This window comes from Coregonus clupeaformis, chromosome 8 (assembly GCF_020615455.1).
Source record: "Coregonus clupeaformis isolate EN_2021a chromosome 8, ASM2061545v1, whole genome shotgun sequence".
NCBI lineage: Eukaryota > Metazoa > Chordata > Actinopteri > Salmoniformes > Salmonidae > Coregonus > Coregonus clupeaformis.
The window spans coordinates 29,158,838-29,169,715 of NC_059199.1; positions in this window are offsets into that span (position 1 = coordinate 29,158,838).

Sequence of the window (10,878 nt, forward strand, 5' to 3'; positions counted from 1 at the left end):
CCTTATGGAAGGCTCTCCCATCTCCACAGAGGAACTCTGGAGCTCTGTCAGAGTGACCATCAGGTTCTTGGTCACCTCCCTGACTAAGGCCCTTCGTTTGATGGGCGGCCAGCTCTAGGAAGAGTCTTGGTGGTTCCAAACTTCTTCCATTTAAGAATGATGGAGCCACTATGTTCTTGGGGACCGTCAATGCTGCAGCCATTAATTAGTACCCTTCCCCAGATCTGTGCTCGACACAATCCTGTCTCGGAGCGCTACGGACAATTAATTCGACATCATGGCTTGGTTTTTGCTCTGACATGCACTGTCAACTGTGGGACCTTATATAGACAGGTGTGTGCCTTTACAAATCATGTCCAATCAATGGAATTTACCACAGGTGGACTCCAATCAAGTTGTAGAAACATCTCAAGGATGATCAATGGAAACAGGATGCACCTGGGCTCTATTTCGAGTCTCATAGCGAAGGGTCTGAATACTTATGTAAATAAGGTATTTCTGTTATTTATATTTTATAAATTAGCAAAAATGTCTAAAAATCAGTTTTCGCTTTGTCATTATGGGGTATTGTGTGTAGATTGATGAGGGGAAAAAATATGTAAATTTAGAATAAGGCTGTAACGTAACAAAATGTGGAAAAAGGCAAGGGGTCTGAATACTTTCCCGAATGCACTGAATGTGGTCTAATGGCCAACACCACAATAACAAGAGACTATTTGTGCTATTAAATGTAGTAAGACTGCCTATACTAGGATTAGTAGGGATCAGGCTTTCCTGACCTGTCTTGGCATGTAGGGCATTGATCACCAACCCTGTTCCTGGAGAGCCACAGGGCATGCAGGCTTATGTCCCAGCTAACACTATTAGGACTAATACATTTACATTACATTTACGTCATTTAGCAGACGCTCTTATCCAGAGCGACTTACAAATTATTATAATTTTTTTTTGGGGGGGTAGAAGGATTACTTTATCCTATCCCAGGTATTCCTTAAAGAGGTGGGGTTTCAAATGTCTCCGGAAGGTTGTGAGTGACTCCGCTGTCCTGGCGTCGTGAGGGAGCTTGTTCCACCATTGGGGTGCCAGAGCAGCGAACAGTTTTGACTGGGCTGAGCGGGAACTATGCTTCCGCAGAGGAAGGGAGCCAGCAGGCCAGAGGTGGATGAACGCAATGCCCTCGTTTGGGTGTAGGGACTGATCAGAGCCTGAAGGTACGGAGGTGCCGTTCCCCTCACAGCTCCATAGGCAAGCACCATGGTCTTGTAACGGATGCGAGCTTCAACTGGAAGCCAGTGGAGTGTGCGGAGGAGGGGGGTGACGTGAGAGAACTTGGGAAGGTTGAACACCAGACGGGCTGCGGCATTCTGGATGAGTTGTAGGGGTTTAATGGCACAGGCAGGGAGCCCAGCCAACAGCGAGTTGCAGTAATCCAGACGGGAGATGACAAGTGCCTGGATTAGGACCTGTGCCGCTTCCTGTGTAAGGCAGGGTCGTACTCTCCGAATGTTGTAGAGCATGAACCTGCAGGATCGGGTCACCGCCTTGATGTTAGCGGAGAACGACAGGGTGTTGTCCAGGGTCACGCCAAGGCTCTTCGCACTCTGGGAGGAGGACACAACGGAGTTGTCAACCGTGATGGCGAGATCATGGAACGGGCAGTCCTTCCCCGGGAGGAAGAGCAGCTCCGTCTTGCCAGGGTTCAGCTTGAGGTGGTGATCCGTCATCCATACTGATATGTCTGCCAGACATGCAGAGATGCGATTCGCCACCTGGTTATCAGAAGGGGGAAAGGAGAAGATTAGTTGTGTATCGTCAGCGTAGCAATGATAGGAGAGGCCATGTGAGGATATGACAGAGCCAAGTGACTTGGTGTATAGGGAGAAAAGGAGAGGGCCTAGAACTGAGCCCTGGGGGACACCAGTGGTGAGAGCACGTGGTGCGGAGACAGCTTCTCGCCACGCCACTTGGTAGGAGCGACCGGTCAGGTAGGACGCAATCCAGGAGTGAGCTGCGCCGGAGATGCCCAGCTCGGAGAGGGTGGAGAGGAGGATCTGATGGAGGGTTTGTACATTTTGGGCATGACTCCGCTGCTTACCCCACAGCTTCACATGGTTGAATATTGTCTATATAATGCTATACTGTAGACTAGGCCTACTTATTATAGGCAGGGTTGGATGGTGACCACTTAGTACCCGCAGAGCAGGTCATAAGTTACCTTGACTTTAAGGGGAGGGCAATATCTGCACTTGCAAGTTAAGTTAAGACTTATTCCTCAGTGTGTGCTAGCATTAATAACTGCATTAAAACCTGAAATGTTTAATTGTAAATATGTTGCATGATGTATCTGATCAATTACGTATGTATCTAATAATATTTCTCGCTCTATGAAATTGTTCAGGAGCCAAGTAGAGAGGATGCTCAAGGAGGGGGCCGTAGAGAGGAGGGCCATGGAGAGAAAGATGTACAGTTGAAGACGGAAGTTTACATACACCTTAGCTAAATACATTTAAACTCAGTTTTTCACAATTCCTGACATTTAATCCTAGTAAAAATGTTTTAAGTCAGTTAGGATCACCACTTTATTTTAAGAATGTGAAATGTCAGAATAATAGTAGAGAGAATAATTTATTTCAGCTTTTATTTCTTTCATCACATTCCCAGTGGGTCAGAAGTTTACATACACTCAATTAGTATTTCGTAGCATTGCCTTTAAATTGTTTAACTTGGGTCAAACATTTCGGGTAGCCTTCCACAAGCTTCCCACAATAAGTTGGGTGAATTTTGGCCCATTCCTCCTGACAGAGCTGGTATAACTGAGTCAGGTTTGTAGGCCTCCTTGCTCGCACACGCTTTTTTAGTTCTGCCCACAAATGTTCAATAGAATTGAGGTCAGGGCTTTGTGATGGCCACTCCAATACCTTGACTTTGTTGTCCTTAAGCCATTTTGCCACAACTTTGGAAGTATGCTTGGGGTCATTGTCCATTTGGAAGACCCATTTGCGACCAAGCTTTAACTTCCTGACTGATGTCTTGAGATGTTGCTTCAATATATCCACATAATCCTCATGATGCCATCTATTTTGTGAAGTGCACCAGTCCCTCTTGCAGCAAAGCACCCCCACAGCATGTTGCTGCCAATCGCTGTGCTTCACGGTTGGGATGGTGTTCTTCGGCTTGCAAGCGACCCCCTTTTTCCTCCAAACATAACGATGGTCATTATGGCCAAACAGTTATATTTTTGTTTCATCAGACCAGAGGACATTTCTCCAAAAAGTAAGATCTTTGTCCCCATGTGCAGTTGCAAACTGTAGTCTGGCTTTTTTATGGAAGTTTTGGAGCAGTGGCTTCTTCCTTGCTGAGCGGCATTTCAGCTTATGTCGATATAGGACTAGTTTTACTGTGGATATAGATACTTTTGTACCTGTTTCCTCCAGCATCTTCACAAGGTCCTTTGCTGTTGTTCTGGGATTGATTTTCACTTTTCGCACCAAAGTACATTCATCTCTAGGAGACAGAACGCGTCTCCTTCCTGAGCGGTATGACGGCTGCGTGGTCCCATGGTGTTTATACTTGCGTACTATTGTTTGTGCAGATGAATGTGGTACCTTTAGGCGTTTGGAAATTGCTCCCAAGGATGAACCAGACTTGTGGAGGTCTACAATATTTTTGGCTGATTTCTTTGGATTTTCCCATGATGTCAAGCAAAGAGGCACTGAGTTTGAAGGTAGGCCTTGAAATACATCCACAGGTACACCTCCAATTGACTCAAATGATGTCAATTAGCCTATCAGAAGCTTCTAAAGCCATGACATCATTTTCTGGAATTTTCCAAGCTTTTTAAAGGCACAGTCAACTTAGTGTATGTAATCTTCTGACCCACTGGAATTGTGATACAGTGAATTATAAGTGAAATAGTCAATTGTTGGAATAATTACTTGTGTCCTAACCAACTTGCCAAAACGATAGTTTGTTAACAAGAAATTTGTGGAGTGGTTGAAAAACAAGTTTTAATGACTCCAACCTAAGTGTATGTAAACATCCGACTTCAACTGTATGTTAAGTACAATTTCCCCAATCTGAAATGGTGGCAGCATCTCACACTATGTAATTAGATCTACACTTCAAATAATTCAAAGCACACTGCACAACATGGCCTGATAGTAGGCTTCACACTGGGCTATTTCACAAGCCGATTGTTTACACACGAGCCCCTTCCTTCCTTCTGTCCATTCCATCTGTGTGTACGATAGCTGTAAATACATTGGGAGAAGATAAAGGCTATTTTCCTAACGTTGTTGACCCTATCATACTGTGATAGCAAGGGAGCCTTTTCCGCTGCATACGGCATGCGGATGACAAGCAATCTAGAAAACTTATCGGGGTGCTGTGGCTCATGGCAAATTCATGGCAAAAATTACACAGTGACATATCTATTAGAAGTGACTAGGGCTTTGTCCTTATTTTTCATTAGATATTACAAGTTCAAATTAATTTAATTCATTCACATGGCAGAATACAATTGAATTCTGAATTGCATGATAAAAATTTAATTAAAAAAAAACAAAACTATTGTTGTGGATGTTGTTATGAGTTGCTGTTAAATAATTGAGTCATGTAGGGGACGGATGATCTTTTAGATCGTCCAGTTCTTGCTCTGACAGGTCTGAGTTTGTGTGAGTGCCGTGTTTTCCTTCCAGAGGTTGTGATGATTGGTTGTGGTAGGAAGTTCCTGTTGCCAGACTGGAGTAAACAATGGGCAGACTGTGGGCAGAGATTGAGGGTTGAGTGTGCTGATGTGTAGCTGCTGTATCAATGGTCCAAGGATTCTCCAGCATGCTTGCTTCTTTATTCACTCCAATTGTCCAGTCATGGTTGAGGTGAGATAGGTGGTGTAGATGGTGACTAGGACGGATTTGGGAATGGAACCCACAATCCAGGCGTTGCATGCCCCATGGGCATGTTCTAACAACTGATCCACAGAGAACCACAAAGAGTTTCTGGTTACCCTTTTCCACCTGTTGCTCCAGCTCAGGTCATCCTGGATCCCAGCAGTTTAATATCAGATGTTGTTTGCAGAGTGTTCCCATTTAGGTACAAGGATTCCAAAGGGGGTGGGTTGTTGGTAAAGCAAACATGCAGGACTTTGCACTTGATTGGGTTGAGCTGCGTGGAGTGCTCATCTACCTAGGAGCACATCTTTTCAAGACCATGTTGAAGGCTGCAGAGCTGCCCCACCCTAATGCACTCTGCAATGTTCATGTCATCAATGTATTTGCACCTGTGATTGAACTTCTGAAGTGCGAAGTCAATGAGGGCCAGGAAGATAAGGTGTCCAAGAAGTGTACCTTGAGTCACTCCACAGGTCAGATGTTGCCATGGAGAAATGGTGCCTTCGTATTTCACCCTCTGCTTCCTTTTGGAGATGAAGCTACAGACCCAGGGGATAAGGGACTCTGACCCCTAACTGTATGGTACATTTTGTTGAAGGCTTTGGCAAAATCTGCTGATATTATAGTGCATATATAATTGTCTTACTTGCATCAGTGGATTTTACATAATGTATAGGAAGCTGACCAAGACATCTGTCGTCGACCTGCCCTTTTTGCATCCAAGCTGTCTTGGGTCAAGCTTGTGGCCGATGTCTTCCAGCATCCAATCTGTGGCAAAACTGTCAGCCACCTTAGCTCCTGTATTCCAGAATTGTTCTAGTGTTCTACAGCTGTAATGCCTGTAGAACCATTCAGACTGTGTTCATGATGTTTTATAATTATGTTTCTTGATTATATTTACTTCTGTCTCCAGGACACCCAAGTTCCGACCGAGAAATGAGAGCTATAAACAGTGGAGGTTCCATTTCTCACACTGGCAGTCTATTGAAAAAAAGGTAAATGTCATTATGACCATTACAATTCCCAAGCAGCCTGTCAAGTACAATAATATTTTGTTATTTGACAGATACAGTGGCTTGCGAAAGTATTCACCCCCCTTGGCATTTTTCCTATTTTGTAGCCTTACAACCTGGAATTATAATTTATTTTTTGGGTGGTTTGTGTGGTGATGGGATGGATGGAGTCAGGTGCAGGAGTGTGAAGAAGGGATACGCTTTATTCAGCCCAAGGTAGTCCTGTGATGGGTGATTTGAAGGAGTCAGGCGCAGGAGGGTAAATCACAGAATACAGAGTTTATTCCGGAATACAGTTACGCAGAATTGCGTCAAACAGTCCAGTGCGCAAAACAGGCGCACTGGAACCAAACAGGCACACGGGGAAAATATACTCACACTAAACAATCACCCACAAGGACAAGGGGGCAGAGGGAACACTTATACACGTACTAATGAGGGGATATGAACCAGGTGTGTGTATTTGACAAGACAAAACAAATGGAATGATGAGATGAGGAGCGGCAGTGGCTAGAAGGCCGGTAACGACGACCGCCCTAGCCTGCCCGAACAAGAAGAGGAGGCAGCTTCGGAGGAAGTTGTGACAGTTTGTATCATTTGATTTACACAACATGCCTACCACTTTGAAGATGCAAAATATTTTTTCTTGTGAAACAAACAAGAAATAAGACCAAAAAACAGAAAACTTGAGCGTGCATAACTATTCACCCCCCCAAAGTCAATACTTTGTAGAGCCACCTTTTGCAGCAATTACAGTTGGTAGAGCATGGCGTTTGCAACGCCAGGGTTGTGGGTTCGATTCCCACGGGGGGCCAGTATAAAAAAAATAAAAAATTATGCACTCACTGACTGTAAGTCGCTCTGGATAAGAGCGTTTGCTAAATGACTAAAATGTAAATGTAAAATATATGTCTCTATAAGGTTGGCACATCTAGCGTCTGGGATTTTTGCCCATTCTTCAAGGCAAAACTGCTCCAGCTCCTTCAAGTTGGATGGGTTCCGCTGGTGTACAGCAATCTTTAAGTCATACCACAGATTCTCAATTGGATTGAGGTCTGGGCTTTGACTAGGCCATTCCAATACATTTAAATGTTTCCCCTTACACCACTCAAGTGTTGCTTTAGCAGTATGCTTAGGGTCATTGACCTTCGTACCAGTCTCAAATCTCTGGAAGACTGAAACAGGTTTCCCTCAAGAATTTCCCTGTATTTAGCACCATCCATCATTCCTTCAATTCTGACCAGTTTCCCAGTCCCTGCCGATGAAAAACATCCCCACAGCATGATGCTGTCACCACCATGCTTCACTGTGGGGATGGTGTTCTCGGGGTGATGAGAGGTGTTGGGTTTGCGCCAACATAGCGTTTTCCTTGATGGCCAAAAAGCTCAATTTTAGTCTCATCTGACCAGAGTACCTTCTTCCATATGTTTGGGGAGTCTCCCACATGCCTTTTGGCGAACACCAAACGTGTTTGCTTATTTTTTTCTTTAAGCAATGGCTTTTTTCTGGCCACTTTTCCGTAAAGCCCAGCTCTGTGGAGTGTACGGCTTAAAGTGGTCCTATGGACAGATTCTCCAATCTCTGCTGTGGAGCTTTGCAGCTCCTTCAGGGTTATCTTTGGTGTCTTTGTTGCCTCTCTGATTAATGCCCTCCTTGCCTGGTCCGTGAGTTTTGATGGGCTGCCCTCTCTTGGCAGGTTTGTTGTGATGCCATATTCTTTCCAATTTTTAATAATGGATTTAATGGTGCTCCGTGGGATGTTCAAAGTTTTGGATATTTTTTTATAACCCAACCCTGATCTGTACTTTTCCACAACTTTGTCCCTGACCTGTTTGGAGAGCTCCTTGGTCTTCATGGTGCCGCTTGCTTGGTGGTGCCCCTTGCTTAGTGGTGTTGCAGACTCTGGGGCCTTTCAGAACAGGTGTATATATACTGAGATCATGTGACAGATCATGTGACACTTAGATTGCACATAGGTGGACTTTATTTAACTAATTATGAAATAAAGGTAATTGGTTGCACCAGATCTTATTTAGGGGCTTCATATCAAAGGGGGTGAATACATATGCACGCACCACTTTTCCGTTATTTATGTTTTAGAATATTCTGAAGCAAGTTATTTTTTTCATTCCACTTCACCAATTTGGACTATTTTGTGTATGTCCATTACATGAAATCCAAATAAAAATCAATTTAAATTACAGGTTGTAATGCAACAAAATAGGAAAAATGCCAAGGGGGATGAATACTTTTGCAAGGCACTATAGGTCTGTAAATAAGAATGATAAATTAAGACTAACAGATCATTTTACCTTATCTAACTAAGAGTATGTTTAAATAGAATATAGCCTATATTTGTGACTTTGTAAGTGTGTGTAGATCACATCAATAATAAGTTAGCTTATCTTGTGGTTCACTGAGCGGTGTCATGTTTGTTACCTAGATAACTGCATGGTGTAGGGAGAGTGAGGAGAGGTATGGCCATTCACCTCTTGTGAATGCCACTTGGGTTCACTTCCCTACAAAGGGATTGAACCCACATGGAGGCATGCAGGTATGTTAATAACAATCATTAGATACACATTTCACATGGAAAGTGAAGTCAACATAGACATTGGCGTCGGCTAATATGGATCCTAATAAATCAAATCAAATATAACATAATCATATTTTGCCCAAATAGCATACTTTTAACCCAAATAAGTGCTGAAATAAATGTTATTTTCTTTCCATGTGAAATTACTTTCTTTTGCAGTTGTTCATACTGCAATGTTCGATCTGGTCATGTTATTTTGTTAATCTAGGCATTGTTCATGATAAACAGTGTCTTTGAAGTACATTGTTTTACCATTTTTGGTAATATAGAAAGGAAAAGCATTCACACATTTCTACAAATTCTCCAAATTAAGGCATGATCATTGTTGGGGTGAGGGTTTATGGTGTAATAATGGAGAATAATGGAGACACGTGCCAATAATTTTGGACCTGACTGTTGTGGTGGGGCAGCATGCGTCACGTGTCTCCATGACCCTGTGGGCTGAACCCTCAATGCTGTTGAGGCCCTATGCTCCACTAACAGCTAAAAGAAAAGTAAGTCATATGTTACCACCAACCAATACACTGAGTGTACAAAACATTAACAACAACTTTCTAATATTGAGTTGCCCCCCCCACTCCCTAATTCGTCGGGGTATGGACTCTACAAGGTGTCGAAAGCGCTCCACAGGGATGCTGGATGTCCTTTGGGTGGTGGACCATTCTTGATACACACAGAAAATTGTTGAGTGTGGAAAAACCCAGCAGCGTTGCAGTTCTTGACACAAACCAGTGCGCCTGGCACCTACTACCAAACCCTGTTCAAAGGCAATTAAATATTTTGTCTTGCCCATTCACCCTCTGAATGGCACACATACACAATCCATGTCTCAATTGTCTCAAGGCTTAAAAATCCTTCTTTAATCTGTCTTTTCCCTTTCATCTACACTGATTGAAGTGGATTTAACCAGTGACCTCCAGTATTACTGCCATCACCACAGCAGCCAGATAACTGCCGATGCAAGACTCCAAGCCAAACATACTGCAAGCCAAACATGTTGAATGGCAGGTCTATTCACAGGGTCACGGTCATCATGACTCCCTAATGGATTACAATGAAAACCTTGTAGACTGATATAGGACACTTTTATCCAAAGGTAAATGGCTTTAAACTGCATTTTTTCTCATGATGTTTAGCATGTGTCAAAGAAGTCAAGTTGGGAACCACTATGTCAAATTCTCCAAACATGTTTAACCCATCATGTGACACCTATCCTTATTCTCATTACATAAAGGGCTGTGAAAACAATGAACACAATATATTTTGGGGCGTAACCCAGAGATATTAATTCATCCTGTTCTGAACTAATGAGATGGATGTCATGGAGGACATAAAGATGCAGCTGTGCACCTCACTGAAGACCACTAGTGAATTGGGGTTAGGTCGAATATTGTGGTAGTCCATACAGTACCAGTCAAAAGTTTGGACACACATACTCATTCCAGGGTTTTTCTTAATTTTTACTATTTTCTACATTGTAGAATAATAGTGAAGACATCACAACTATGAAATAACACATATGGAATCATGTAGTAACCAAAAAAAGTGTTAAACAAATCAAAATATATTTTATATTTGAGATTCTTCAAAGTAGCCACCCTTTGCCTTAATGACAACTGTACATTTTTCACAGGTTAGGGTTAGATGTGATATTCCATGTCAGACTCATCAATGACACTTTTCTCAACGTCTTAGACTCCAAAGGTTGGTAATTATATTATTATTATTTTGATAGAGGGCTGAAAACCTCAGCCGAATGTGTTACAACTGACCGTTTCTCACTATATTGTCTCTTACACAGATCACAGGTTAGGGTATGTTTTCCATGTCAGACTTTTCAATGCCACTTAATCTCAACATCTTAGACCCCAAAGGTTGCCAGGTCAAGCTGTTTCTAGTACATACATTAAAATGATGGACAATTAAACAGAGTATTGGGAAAAGTAGGGTGATGCAAAAATATTTTACAAAATAAGTAGTCTTGAGTGAATAACATAAAATCCTACTTTTGTATCAACTTAACGTGACCTTATGGTGAGAGCGAGAGTGACAGATGTAATGATGACGTGAGACGAGACAATTTAATTCAAGCTTTCTCTGTACACATACAATTGCTTGAAAAAACAACCCCAATACGAATGATGAAAAGATTCATGGAAGGGTGATCCAAAAGGGAAAGTTAGTTGGTTGTATCTACACATTGAAAAACATATCCACATTTGGCTTTGTATTCACACACGTCTATTCCCTGCTCTTAAGCAAGAGGACTGAGCTCATTACTCTCCTCCTTTCCTTTCCTTTTCTCTCCTCTCCTCTCTCAGCTCATCCTCTACTCTCACCCCAATCCAGGTCAAGTGACCTTCTCTGTTGGCAATGGTAC